At 41.2% G+C, this 12,751-nt stretch overlaps 1 long non-coding RNA gene across 1 annotated transcript; it reads left to right on the top strand.

The window, feature by feature from the left end:
- Window positions 12,125–12,474, top strand: LOC109712559. The gene is made up of 3 exons (XR_002216908.1): window positions 12,125–12,158; window positions 12,256–12,323; window positions 12,442–12,474. It is a non-coding gene; the product is annotated as an uncharacterized LOC109712559 (long non-coding RNA).

The raw sequence follows: 12,751 nt of genomic DNA, 5'->3' as shown, positions 1-12,751 counted from the left end.
CATAAGCGAAAGCATTCACAATGGCTTGCGCGAGGGCAAGCAATAGCCAATAGTGAAAGTAAATAACTACACTTAGAAAATCAATTACAATTTTGCATCATTTCTTTTTACCTCTCATTCCTCCAAAATATAACATGGATATTAAATAAACTCTTTTACATCATTCATGTCCTTTCATTTAACAACTATAATCATCGAAATACAAAAGATGATATATCAAAAGAGTATGCAACTAAGAAATAAAACATCTCGGGCGGTCTCTACCTAGGGCGCGATGCCCTTACCGCGGTCGTCTGCCGGCTCGTTCGGTCCCAGCTCTGTGGAAATAGGGGTGTGAGAACTACAACAAAGTTTCCAGTGGGTTCGGCAATCAACCACGCCGACTATCCCACTAGGTCTAATCAGGCATAATAGAATAGAAGAAGGAAAGTAACCAACTAACAAATGCAACTAATATGCTTGAACAATATAAAATGCGATGCTCGATATAATGCTCGTGATGAATGCAGGATCACAATTTCTTTACCCAATCTCTTGGCTAACCCGTAGGTTTCGCCCTCAACAAACTCACCAACCCAAAATCCTATTAACCGGGGAGATACCGGCTACAACCTGATAGGACCGTCCTCTGAGGAGATACCCGCTACAACCCAGTGATGTCGACTCCGGAGCATATCGCCCGAAGGGGAGCTACCACCCTCGAGCAAGGACTAAAATGTGAGTACGATCAATCCTACATTGAGGATTCCAAGTTCAATCCATTTCTTAACTTTAAGGAAGACCATGCCCAAATGACCCTTAACTCTAAGGTTGAAATGTCATAATGACTCAATCATTCTTTTCTTTGCATTCTTTACTATGGCTAGTGTCATATGCACTACTAAGTTCTTGTACTCATGCCACACTTATTTTCTAAGTGCTATATTCTTGTTCTCATGCCAAACGCCACTCTTGTTTTCTAAGTGTTCTAGACTCATCAATGTCACTCACTAGATCTATGTCGATGTGTCACTTTTGTTCACTAACCCTTCTAAGTTCTTGTCACTTGTCATGCATAAATAGGGTTTGTCATTCTCACATTCTTACAAATATTTAACATGCATTTGAATTTACATCATGCAATAAAAAGTTCACAATTTAACCCTATTATGCAAAATGCTCAAATATATACATATGCTCAAAACATGGACACTTAAACATAAAGGGATTTTCGAGGTCCTTGGAATGCACCACGCACCTCGAGTGGTCGTGTGGGTGTAGAACATGACGACTCCCAAACTTTACGAAAGCCGATCCCACGTCCTATAACCAAAATAGTGTCATATTAGGCCTTTTGTACATGAACCATACTTAAACATTTTCGTAACGTCGAACGGAGTTGTCCAACGCGTCGAGAACACCCCCAATTAGGTTTCTACAAGGTCAATTTGCCTTAGAAACACTCGAAGGCAAAAGCCCCAAATTTGGTGCCTTAACCAAACCCATTGCTAAACCCTAGGTTTTGATCTCTAAAACAAGCAAAAGAGAGATTGCCTAACCTCTAGAAGCTCATTTAGAACCATCCTAACTATCTCTAAGACTTAGAATGCAAACCCTAGAAATCCTCCATTAGAGCACCATGAAGAAAACTAGGGTTTCATGGTGTTCATGGCTCTAACATGCTTCTAAAGCCTCTAAGAAGCTCAAAACTCCAAGACTTAGAGTTTAAATCCAAACCCTAGAGCTCTACATGCTAAAAACTTATCTTGGCCCAAGTTCTAGCAAGCTCCTTCTTGTTGGAGAGCTTCTAGACCCACCAAGTCCACCAAAAATCCCTGCTCAAGCTTCTTCTTCTTCTTCTCCTTCAAGCCCTAGGTGAGTTCTAGAGAGAGAGATGAGAGAAAATGAGAGGAGTGGGGGTTTTGGCTGAGGAAAGGGAGAAGGGTTGAGTATATAAGGTGTTGTAACATTTACAATAAGACCCCTCCACTTTATTCCCAGTACACTGCCCAGACTGGGCATTTTTTGCAGTGAGGGATCGGTCTCCCCGACTTGGGACCGGTCCCCGAGAGCTTCTCCCGCGGACTGCGCAGGCTCCGCGCGATGCAACCGGTCTCCCCCAATGGAACCGGTCTTTGGGGACCGGTCTCTCCTCCCAAGGACCGATTCCCGAGAGCTGATTTTTTAAGACTTAGCCGATTTCTCAGCCATCTCGCTGCCTACGCGTTCGGGGACCGGTCTCTCCCACCAGGGACCGGTCCCCGAGAGCACAAAACCTGCAGTTTGCAGATTTTGATTTTCAAAATCTCTCGAAGATCCCCAGTAATGCATTTTGCATTATTTGATGCCTTCGACCTCTCCGAAGTGTACCAACCTCGCAATTTGGTCAATTTGAACAAGATTCGAATTTAATTACCGAGGTTTCGGTATGTTACAATAGTACTTTCGCATGCACCTCTGCAAGGAGGATTTTGGTGCTAACTTACTTGTCGTCCCGGTTTAAAGAATAGTCATTGTCTTGCGCTCTGAATGCAATGCTGTTGAACTGATGGTACAATGTATATGACGCGTTGTTCGACGTCTGGTGAAGCCATGCTGCTCCTCAAGCAGCACATCCTGCAGCCTTGAGACCAACCGGATATCAATTCAATTAAGCTAAATTCAACTTATAAAGGTGTCTGCAAACACTACAGGAAAATAGGGTTCCAAAGACACTTTTAAAATGACGCTTTAACAAAGCGTCAGCATCTTTAATCATCTATCCAAAAATAGCGATGCAACTCTTGAGCATCAGCTTAATAAATGCGGGAACGGCTCAATAGACGTGGGAGCCCCCAAAAATAGGCGTCAAAACCCAAAACCCAAATCCAATTAATTTATTTATTTTTATTTTATCCGAACAACCCTCATCTACCACTGTAGTGTTCCGGAGGTTTGGATAGGATTGGCTACAGTATTAGTGACTGGTCAACATATCCGATGAGTGTCGGATTGGGTCGAAGTCGTTTCCGCATGAAATGGATGCAGAAATAGACTTGGCGCACTTAAATGAGCAAAACTGGAGTTTTGCCAGTTTCGGGCACCCAGAACAGGGTTTAGGTCGCCCAGAACTCAAGTGCTAAACTGAGCAGAACTGGAAGCCAATTCGGATCCTAGTTTCGTGCGCCCAGAAGAGTGTCCGAAAGTTTACTTCGTGAATATCGATTGTGCTGACATGTGGCTGGTGGTAGGTGAGGTCCGCTAGACCAGGATATGGGCATAACAGACCGCAGGCGGAGGAACCGAAGTAGGAGCTTTGTGTAGCCTGGAGGTTTCGGACGCCCAGAAAGGGTTTTGGGCGCCTGAAAGTGCCCGTTTCTGCAAGAACAGCAGGTTTGAGTTCTTTGTTCCTGGGGTTTATCTAACCATTTCTCCTCCCTATAAATAGCTAGAGTTCGACCTCAGTGAACCCTTTTCACCTCTTCTTCACAAAGAAGGCCTATTTTTGCACTTTAACCCCTCTAATTTTCCAAATTCCATAATTTGAAGCTTGAGAACTGTAGTTTCAGCAGAATTCCAGCAACGACCTTCGACGTTTTGGCTCGTGTGCGACGTAGGAGGATCAGATTGCTGCAAAACTTGGTTTGGTGGTTAGCTGACTTCTGGGAGATTTCGTAGAGTCCATTTTAATTGCATTTGATTGAGGTTAGTTTGGTCAAATTACTATTCTTTTGGACTGCTGTTGTTTTAGACCTGAAATTGAGTTTTCTTTGGTTTTATGGACCAATTCGTGGAGAGAGCTGTAATTTCAACCAGCGGAAGTTGCTCCACCTTTTTCCTACTAGTTTTGAGAGTGTTCTTCACCTGAATTGTGGATTTGGGGATTGATAGGTGAGTTTTGACATTGGAATTGGATGAAATTAGCTTAAGTGCTGAATTTTTAGAGTTTTGATCCAAGTTTTGGTGATTTTGATGTGTAGATCTTTGGAGTGGTTTAGTTGCTGATTTTGGTGATCTTGGTTGGCCTTGACAGGGTTTCTAGCAGTTGCGGGCTGTCGTCGTGTCGTGTTGAGGTGGGTTGAATGTTAAGTTACCGAAATACACGAATTTTCTCCTAAGCCTATGTTGGACAGCATGTGTTTAGCTTGTTTCATCATGTTTAGTAGCTTAATTCTATGATATGCATGATTTGAAATCTGAATTGAAGCTCAGGATGTTAGCTAAATTATACATGTTGGACTTGGATTTGACTTAGGAGAAAACTAACACTTCTACACTGTCATATGTTAAAACTACAAGATTTAGCTCTAGAAGTCGTAATTTGTTTGTATCACCGCAGTTTGTGGGCGGTGAATATCCAGGATAGTGTAGAATGTATTTACGCTTGTGCTGGGATGCCAAGTTTATTTTTACAGCAGTGTTTAGGCTGTTCCGGACTGTCGGATACCGTTGAGGTTGACGGTGGACCCAGATTGCTGATTTTGCATCAGATTATGCCAAGGGCACGTGAGTTTGGTTGTTAGACCAGTTAGACCCTGTTTACTTGACTATAGCTTGTGAGAGCCTGATTGAGCTCGACAGAGATACCCTTGCATACTCGGTTGGGTAGCGCCTACGAGTGCTACTCCGGAGTCGGGCTTCGTGCGTCTCCGTTGCTGTCATTGTGTCTTGGTTGGACTTGCTCTCCACAGACGGCTGAGCGTGGAGGTAGCTGTATAGCTTCGACAAGCGGGACGAGTGTATTCACAGTCCCTGGGACGGGTGTATTCACAGTCCTAGTTAGATTGGGTCAGAGCTTATTTTATTCTATAGATAGTTAGCATTGGATAATGATAGTATAGTGGCATATAGCTGTAGATTATTTTCAGTTCTTTACTATCATTGAGCATACCTTCTGTAGACTTAGTGGGTGAGCCGTTGAGGTCGGTAGCGATACCTACTGAGGACTATTTCTTTTTGCAGTAGTTCTTATGCCCAGTTGTGGATCTTTTGTAGAGCCTTCGGTTGCGGCTGCTGCTACTACTGATACTGATCGTGGAAAGGGAGTCGCGAGTTAGATCCCTTCCCAGTTGCTGCTGACTTAGAGACACACCCGCTGCAGATAGTGTTGGTTTTTGGATTCTTATACATACTTATGTTGTATCTCGCTAGAGCGAGCGTTTTGTATACCAGGATATTATGTATGTATAGTGAACCTTTGTTATTTACATGTTTTCTTTTAGCAGCTCTATACTACTGGTTGTAGTGTGGTATGATTATAGGTACAGGTACAGCTTCGCTTCGTATACAGAAAAAATTTCTATATATACGGCGGGTCTGTTAATGTGCCCGGGAAAACGAGTAATCCGGGGTGTGACAACCATAGCCACATCTCTCACTACCATATGGTTTATCTCACCTCTCCCTAACAGTGACCTTACATCTACCCCACCCATGGCTTTTTCTCTATCCCACCCTTCTCTTCCCTGGGCCCAAAACTGCTGCTAAATTGTTCCTCGGCCCCACCGACTTTATTGTGCACGAGAACCTTGGCGCACTGTTAAAAGCGAGAGCACGAGCAGAAGAGAACGAAAGCCATAACCCAAGTAAGCATGTGCTTTTAATTCAAATAAATTTTATACATTTTTACGAATTTTGATAAAGAAAAATAAGAATAAAAAGAAATATGTAACTAGATTATTGTAACCAAAAAAAGAAAGGAGTGATTCCTTTGTGCAATAGTTAAACAAAATCATGAGGTTTTCAGAGATTGACTTTAGGAGTAATTACTAATTAGCATGTTAAGTAGATTAGAAGGTACAACTATAATAAGAAAGTAACACCAACTAATGCATGAAATAGCCAAAGACCATGGTGAAACACCAAGAATAATTGATCAATTAAGCCATTCAACTACCAATATAAATTGACTTAAATACTAGCATCATTCTGCATGAAATAACACGATTTATCCCGAAACATTGAACTAAAATACCATGGTGAAATAGAACTTTGTTCCAATTTGTGCTGTAACATTTTGCATGATGTAATTGTAAGTGCAGAGCTAGTTTAATTAGAACTTATTCATGAGTTTTACTTCTTTTAAGATAGCAATTAACCAGAATCAAAGGTAAAACTGACGATTTCGTAAATTTTCTAAACATCATCACGACTTATCCAAATGATCAAAATGAGCAAAAACAGTTAAGTGAAGTAACAAATACAAATGCTAGTGACCCAACGGTAGATATTCTTTATTTATCTTAACTTCTGAAGAACTACAAAAAAATTGAAGGGCTGCACTATTCGAAATGAAATCTTCCAATCAACAAAGGAGGAAAAAAAGGAAAAGTAATCGAAAAGAAAAAAATTAAACACGACTAGATCTTCAAAAATCAAAGTGGCCAAGTCGAAAGGAGAGCAATGCATTATTACCATCATCATCTTTCCTCTCCGACTGTGGCTGCAGTAGGTTCTCAGGCTCCTCTTTTGGCCTTGTTGACACATTAAGGTCGAAGTCATGCAGACGGCGAGCTCCGTTGCTTGCCGACAACCTCTCAGGTTCTTCTCTATTCATCGCATAATCACCACCATCACTTGCTTGGGTGGATTGCGACAGAAGCTCAGGATTATGTGATTCTAAAGGCGTATTGAAGTAACTTGCCATCCTCTCTTCTGTCGCCGTCATCATTGCCATTGTATGGCCGATTGGCGCAACCAGTTCTTGAACTCTGAGCTCAACCGCCAGGGCGAGCATTTTCTTCCACTGTTCACAAGATCTTTTCTTGTTTATAATCAGCGGGCCCTCGTAGTGCTTCCTCATGTGACCACCGAGCAATTGCCCCGTCGCGAACGTCATCCCGCACTTCTCGCATGTGTGGACCCCGCTGTTGGCTATGGCAGAGATGCTACTCCTCTTTTTTTTAGCTCTTCCCTTTTTCTCGTCAGAAACTATTCGATTTCACGTCGTGATAATCACACCCACCACCACCCCTGTCCCTGCCCATACCCCTGTGCCTCTACCCCTCCAGCAACGACACCAATGTTCGCCGGTTCACTAAGTCCGTCTTTCATGATAACTTTCCTACTACTGCCACTGCCACTACCGTTGCCGTTGCTGCCACGAGCAGTACTATTGTCACTAGTGATATTATTCTCACTATTGCCACCATCATCACTTTGCGGCTGCTGACGCGTGACAGGCATCAGAGGTAACTTGTCCGCAAGAAGCAAGAGTTGATTCACAACAGAGTCCAAATTCCTCAAATCGTCGACACTCTGATCAATTGGAACCAATTCTTGAACAGAGCTGCTCTCGAACATTATGACCTCGTTGTTCCGCCTCAGCTGATTCGCAAATATCACGACCTTGGTGCTCTGCGGCCACTGCCACTGCCGTTGCCGTAGGGAGCAGTTGTTGGGAGTTAGAATCGTCCTGCATGTGCTATCAACAAAAATACACAAACAAAGAAATAGCAAAAAATAATAGGAAAAAATACACAGAAAAAGAGACAGCGATTTACATGGTTCGGCAAGTTGCCTATGTCCACGGAGAGAGCAAGAGAGATGTATCCTTTATATGAAGAAAACAAAAATACAAGCTCACACCTTTATGTTTCTCTCAATCTAATACAAGAGCCTTATAGTTTCTATCACCCTTAATTACTATCACCCTTCCCTTGTTACAAGAAAAAATTTCCGTCTTAATCTCAAATGAATTTTTTTTTTTAAATAGAGAGAAACTCAACAAGCTACTAATTAAGTTTCCATGCTTCTCCTAACACCTCACTTAATTCACTCGTTGCTTGTTGCTTGTGCTTCTTGTTCTTGTTGCATTATCTATGGAGTTGAAAGTCTTTTATAGGCATGCATGAAGTTTTACAATTGAAGTCGGCAATTTCAATTGTCAACTTTCCTTAATTAGCCTATGTATAGGCTTTTTGATAATCATGGCAGCATGTGTTTTATGCATGCATGTATGAAACACAAGCATACTTCACCCTCCAATAAAAGCCATTATTTTCACACTTTAAATACTCTGGTAGACCAAATGCACCATGAACCAACTTCCATATTTATGTCTTTTTTGCATAGTAGTCCAAAAAACCTTATGGGCCAAACAAATATCTTTATATCTTATACAAAAGAAGATATATAACCAACAATCTCCACCTTGGCTTCTTTTATTCTTCATTCAGTCTCTTTCATCTTAATGCCCTCTCTGCCTAGAGCTTCCAGTCATCAGCAATCTTATAAATTTGCCAAGTTTAGGTAGTGCCTAAACTTTTCAGATGTTACCGGCTTTGTCATAATATCAACTACGTTGTCCTTTGTAGACACCTTTATAAGTTGAATTTCTCCATCATCTTCATTTGTGAACTCTCTTAATTTGTGATACCTTATGATACCTTATGTCTATATACTTTAGTCCTTACATGGTACACCTAATTTTTACCAAGATAAATAGCACTTTGACTATCACAAAATATTTTTACCTTATCATGTATAATTCTGAATTCACCTACAAAGCCTTTGAGCGAGACTGCTTCCTTGGCTGTTTCAATTGCTACCATATATTTCGCCTCTATAGTTGACAAGGCTACAGTGCGCTACAACGTGGACTTCCAACTAACAGATCCGCCACTCAGCAAAAAGGTGTAACCTGTAATGGATCTTCTCCTGTCTAAATCTCCAGCATAGTCAAAATCCACATACCCTCTTACTTTAGCAATTCTAGATTCTCCAGCGTAGAGAATTTCTACATAAGCTGTGCCTTTTAAATACCACAAGATCCATTTCACTCCCTCCCAGTGTTGCTTCCCTGGATTCGACAAATATTGACTAACAACACTAACTGCATGTGAAATGTCAAGTCTAGTACAAATCATAGCATATATTAAACTATCAACTGCACTAGCATATGGTATCTTTGCTATACAATTTACCTCTTGCTCAGTTTTTGGGCACATCTTCTCTGCTAGCTTGAAGTGCTGGGCTAACGGAGTCTTGACCGTCTTTGCATCTGACATACTGAATTGCTTTACAATTTAATTTCTTTATATATGTCTTTCAGGATAGCCAAAGCTTCCCTTATTTGCGTTCTCTTCTAATCTCCATACCTAGATTTTTTTTGGCACTTCCTAGGTCCTTTATGTCAAATTCTTGGCTCAACAGATTCTTTAACTTTTGCACTTCTGTTGGATCTTTTGCTGCAATCAACATATCATCTATATAAAGCATTAGCAGAATAAAAGAACTATTATTAAGTTTACAATAATACACACAACTATCAATAGCGGAACAGCACCGGACCGAGACGTGGGCGTCGCGCCCTAGATAGTAGGGTCACCAAGTGTAGGTCACCTGTGTACAGATAAAAGATTGTAAATGTATGTTGTAAATGATCTATCTTGTAAGGAAAGAGCAAACTTGTAAATTGAAGGGAGAATGTTAAAATGCGAATGATGGAATGTTGTAATAATTAGTTTAAATTCTTCTCTTGTGATATGCCCTCGTGTAGAACTGTATGATATTATTTTTCCTGGGTAAAAATCATTGTACCTGTTTTGTTTAAGCATTGGGCGGACAGAAGAAATTCTATCCCTTCGGCGGTTTGTGCGCGTGCCCGAACCGACCAAGGTGGCGGTGCTGGGGCGTGACATTATAATCCGCCTGTCATTATTCAGTTATTCCCCATGATCAGTCACATTCCTAATTTCGTGGGCCACTTGTAATGCACTGGACCTTTGCAAATTGCGAGGTTCAAGTGTTTGATCTATGTTTTGAGCTTTTTCAGATATTCTGGAGGGTCGTTGACTGTGTTCCGACTTATGACTCACATCCCGAGGAGTGAGGTTTAAAACTTAACACCAAAGTCTCCAAATTTTAAATTTTGGACTGCTCTCGGGTTGGACTCTGCAGGGCAGAGTACCGGCACTCGACCTGGTATCGGTACTGTATCGTGATAGTACCAGTACGTAGTGTGTTTTCTCTCCAACCCGAGGCTCGGGTTTGTGCATGCTGTTGCCTGGTACCGGTACCCCATCCCGTGTCACCAGTACGCAGTACAGTTCGCAGACTGCCAGTTTTTTAAGGTTCTTTTTGTAATTGTTGCTACACTATATATTTCCCCACACCCTTTGGCTGGGGCTTTTGTGCTGCAATAGATAAGCAGGAAAAGTAGGGTTCCCCTCCCATTTTCCTTGATTTTCCTCTCTTTTTGTTTGGGATTTAGGAGATTGATCTCTCCCTTTTGCTTTATTTTGTATCTTGGTGACTTTTCCACCACAGGAAAAGCTTTGGAGCTTGGATAGGAGCTTGTTGGAGAAGAGATCTTTAACCCTAGCTCATTTCTAGCTTGGTTTGGGGCTTCTAAAGAGGTTGGTAACCTTAATCCCTCATTTGATCCATGTTTTAGTAGATTTCTTGAGATGGAAACCTAGAATGTAAAATCTAGGATTTTATATGAGGGTTTTTGATTTGTGGCTTTTGGGACTTAATTGATAGGTGTAGAACCTTCATTTAGGTTGGAATAGAAGTACTCTAGCTTCCATTTGGGGATTGAGAGAGTATTTCACCATACAAGGTGAGTTTTGCCCTTTTCTTAGGTTGGTTAAAGTTTAACTCATGGGGTGTTTGTTTATTTCGTATAACCCTCTTAGAATATTCTCTAGGGAGTTAGGAGGCTAGTGGACATCTTCGTTCGCGCAAACAAAGGAGATCTTAGGAGTTCTCGGTGGGTTTGACCTCATCGAAATGGGTGAACTCCCCCTATGTTGTATTCTTTGTTGTAAAATAAAAAATTATGTATATTCATGCAAATAGAGCATAAATGAATTTTAGAATGTTTAAAATGCGTATGTTAGGTATCATGACTTTTCATCTCTATGTAGTAGAGAGGTATATGTATAGCACTCATGCTAGTGTATGACAATCTTATGATATGCTAGAAATCATGTTATTTGTAGTGATATGACAAGCTTTTACTTGTTTGTGAATATTGGACATATGTTAAACATAGGGAATATATAATGTCATAAAGTGCCATTGGACTTAGAACATGTATCGATATAGTAAACCATAATGTCATAAAGTGGCATTAGACTTAGTAAATGGTTCAGCCTTTACAATGTGACATAGAACTAGACCTTTGGGGTTGCTAGTATTCATACCATGTTGGAGACATGATGACCGTATACTTGAGATGATGATTATGCTTGGTTGCCATTTGTGCTCATTCGCACATTCTTGTGAGGGTCGCTCCTCACAAACCGGCGCTCTGGAGTTAGCCTACGCGACATATGCTCACTCGTGCGGTATTGGGTAGCCTACTGGGGCGGGTGGGATAAGCTCATTCCTTGTAATACACTGAACTTTTGCAAATTGCGGAGTTCGAGTGTGTGGAATGAAATGTGAAACTATCCTATATGTTCTAAAAGGTTTGGATAAGTTTTTGAACAAGTTAGAGGATGATTGGAAAGCTAGAAGCAAAAAAGTGCATTGAACTGGCAAAATTCAACATTTTCTGCATTGTGTACCGGTACAGCCATCACCCTGTACCGGTACAGCAAGCAGTGGCTGCAGTAGGTGCGTGGCAGCAGGGTTTTTTTGGTCTTTTTGCCTCCTGTTCTTATCCCTTATCACCAGCTCGACCAGGGATGCTCAGTAGAGGTTTCTGGAGCTCAGAATTTGATCCTCCACCTTTTCTCTCTCTCTCTCTCTCTAGGGTTTTTCTCTCTCTACGGAAAAGTCGCCGATTCGAGTCGATTTCGCGCTCCGGCCGACGCTCGCTGTTTTTGTACTCAAGGGATGCTTTCAGCACGTGGGGAGGAGGATTTTTCTCTGAGTTTTCTGTGAGGTTAGTACTAGAGAAGCTGAATCTCAGCTTTCGAAAAGGATTTAGCTCAATTTTCTCTCTAGTTTGTGCTTTAGTATTGGAATTTGATGTGTTTTTGTTTCACTGCTTCCAACTGAATTCGAGGATGTTTTCAGCAGCTTGAGAGAAGTTAATTAGCTGTGAATTAATCACCTTGGATCAGGGATAAGCTGCTTTAAAGCTAGTTAAAAGTAAAGTATGATTTCTAAAGCTATTTCGGAACTATACGCGAGTTAATCGAGTAACTTGATGCAATTTGGAATTGTTCCTTCGCAGCAGGTTTTCGAACCATTTTGAGCTAATTTGGTGACCTGGGGATCTGGTTAGGAAGGTATTCTAACCAAGGGTAAGCAGGAATTTTAGCTAGAAATCCATTTTCGCAAGAATTCGACTATAAAGGCTTGTATACAAGCATTCTAATGCCGCTTTGATATTGTTCGCAGCAAGAGCGTGATTGAGCCTTGGATCATTTTCAGTTGGCATTGGAGAGCAATTGGAGGCTTAATTTGAGGTACTAATGTGACCCGAAACAGGAATTTAAGCTATTACCTTGTATTAAGTGCGAATTGTCCCGAAATTGGACATTTCGGTTGTAGTATTGATACGACTTTCGTACCTTGTTACCGCAGGATTGAAGCTTCATGGAGCTTGAATTCGGAACCTCTTGTGGACTGATTTGAGCCTAATAATAGGTGGGTTTGACCTAACCAGAGCAAGTGAAGCTCCCCTATGTTCTATATGTAACTATAGAATTGATATAGTCGTGCGTTATTGTCACTATGTGGTTACTAAATGGATGCGGAACCTTTTTGCCATAACATTGATGAAATGGAAATAGAACCGCTATGAAGTAGAGAGAACTCATGCATAATTGTCTTTATGCTCTTGTTTATGTTTATATTTAGTTAAGTTGAGTAACTAATGGACATATTAATTATG

This window comes from Ananas comosus, linkage group 7, assembly GCF_001540865.1.
Source record: "Ananas comosus cultivar F153 linkage group 7, ASM154086v1, whole genome shotgun sequence".
Lineage (NCBI taxonomy): Eukaryota > Viridiplantae > Streptophyta > Magnoliopsida > Poales > Bromeliaceae > Ananas > Ananas comosus.
This window is presented reverse-complemented; position numbering and strand designations above follow the sequence as displayed.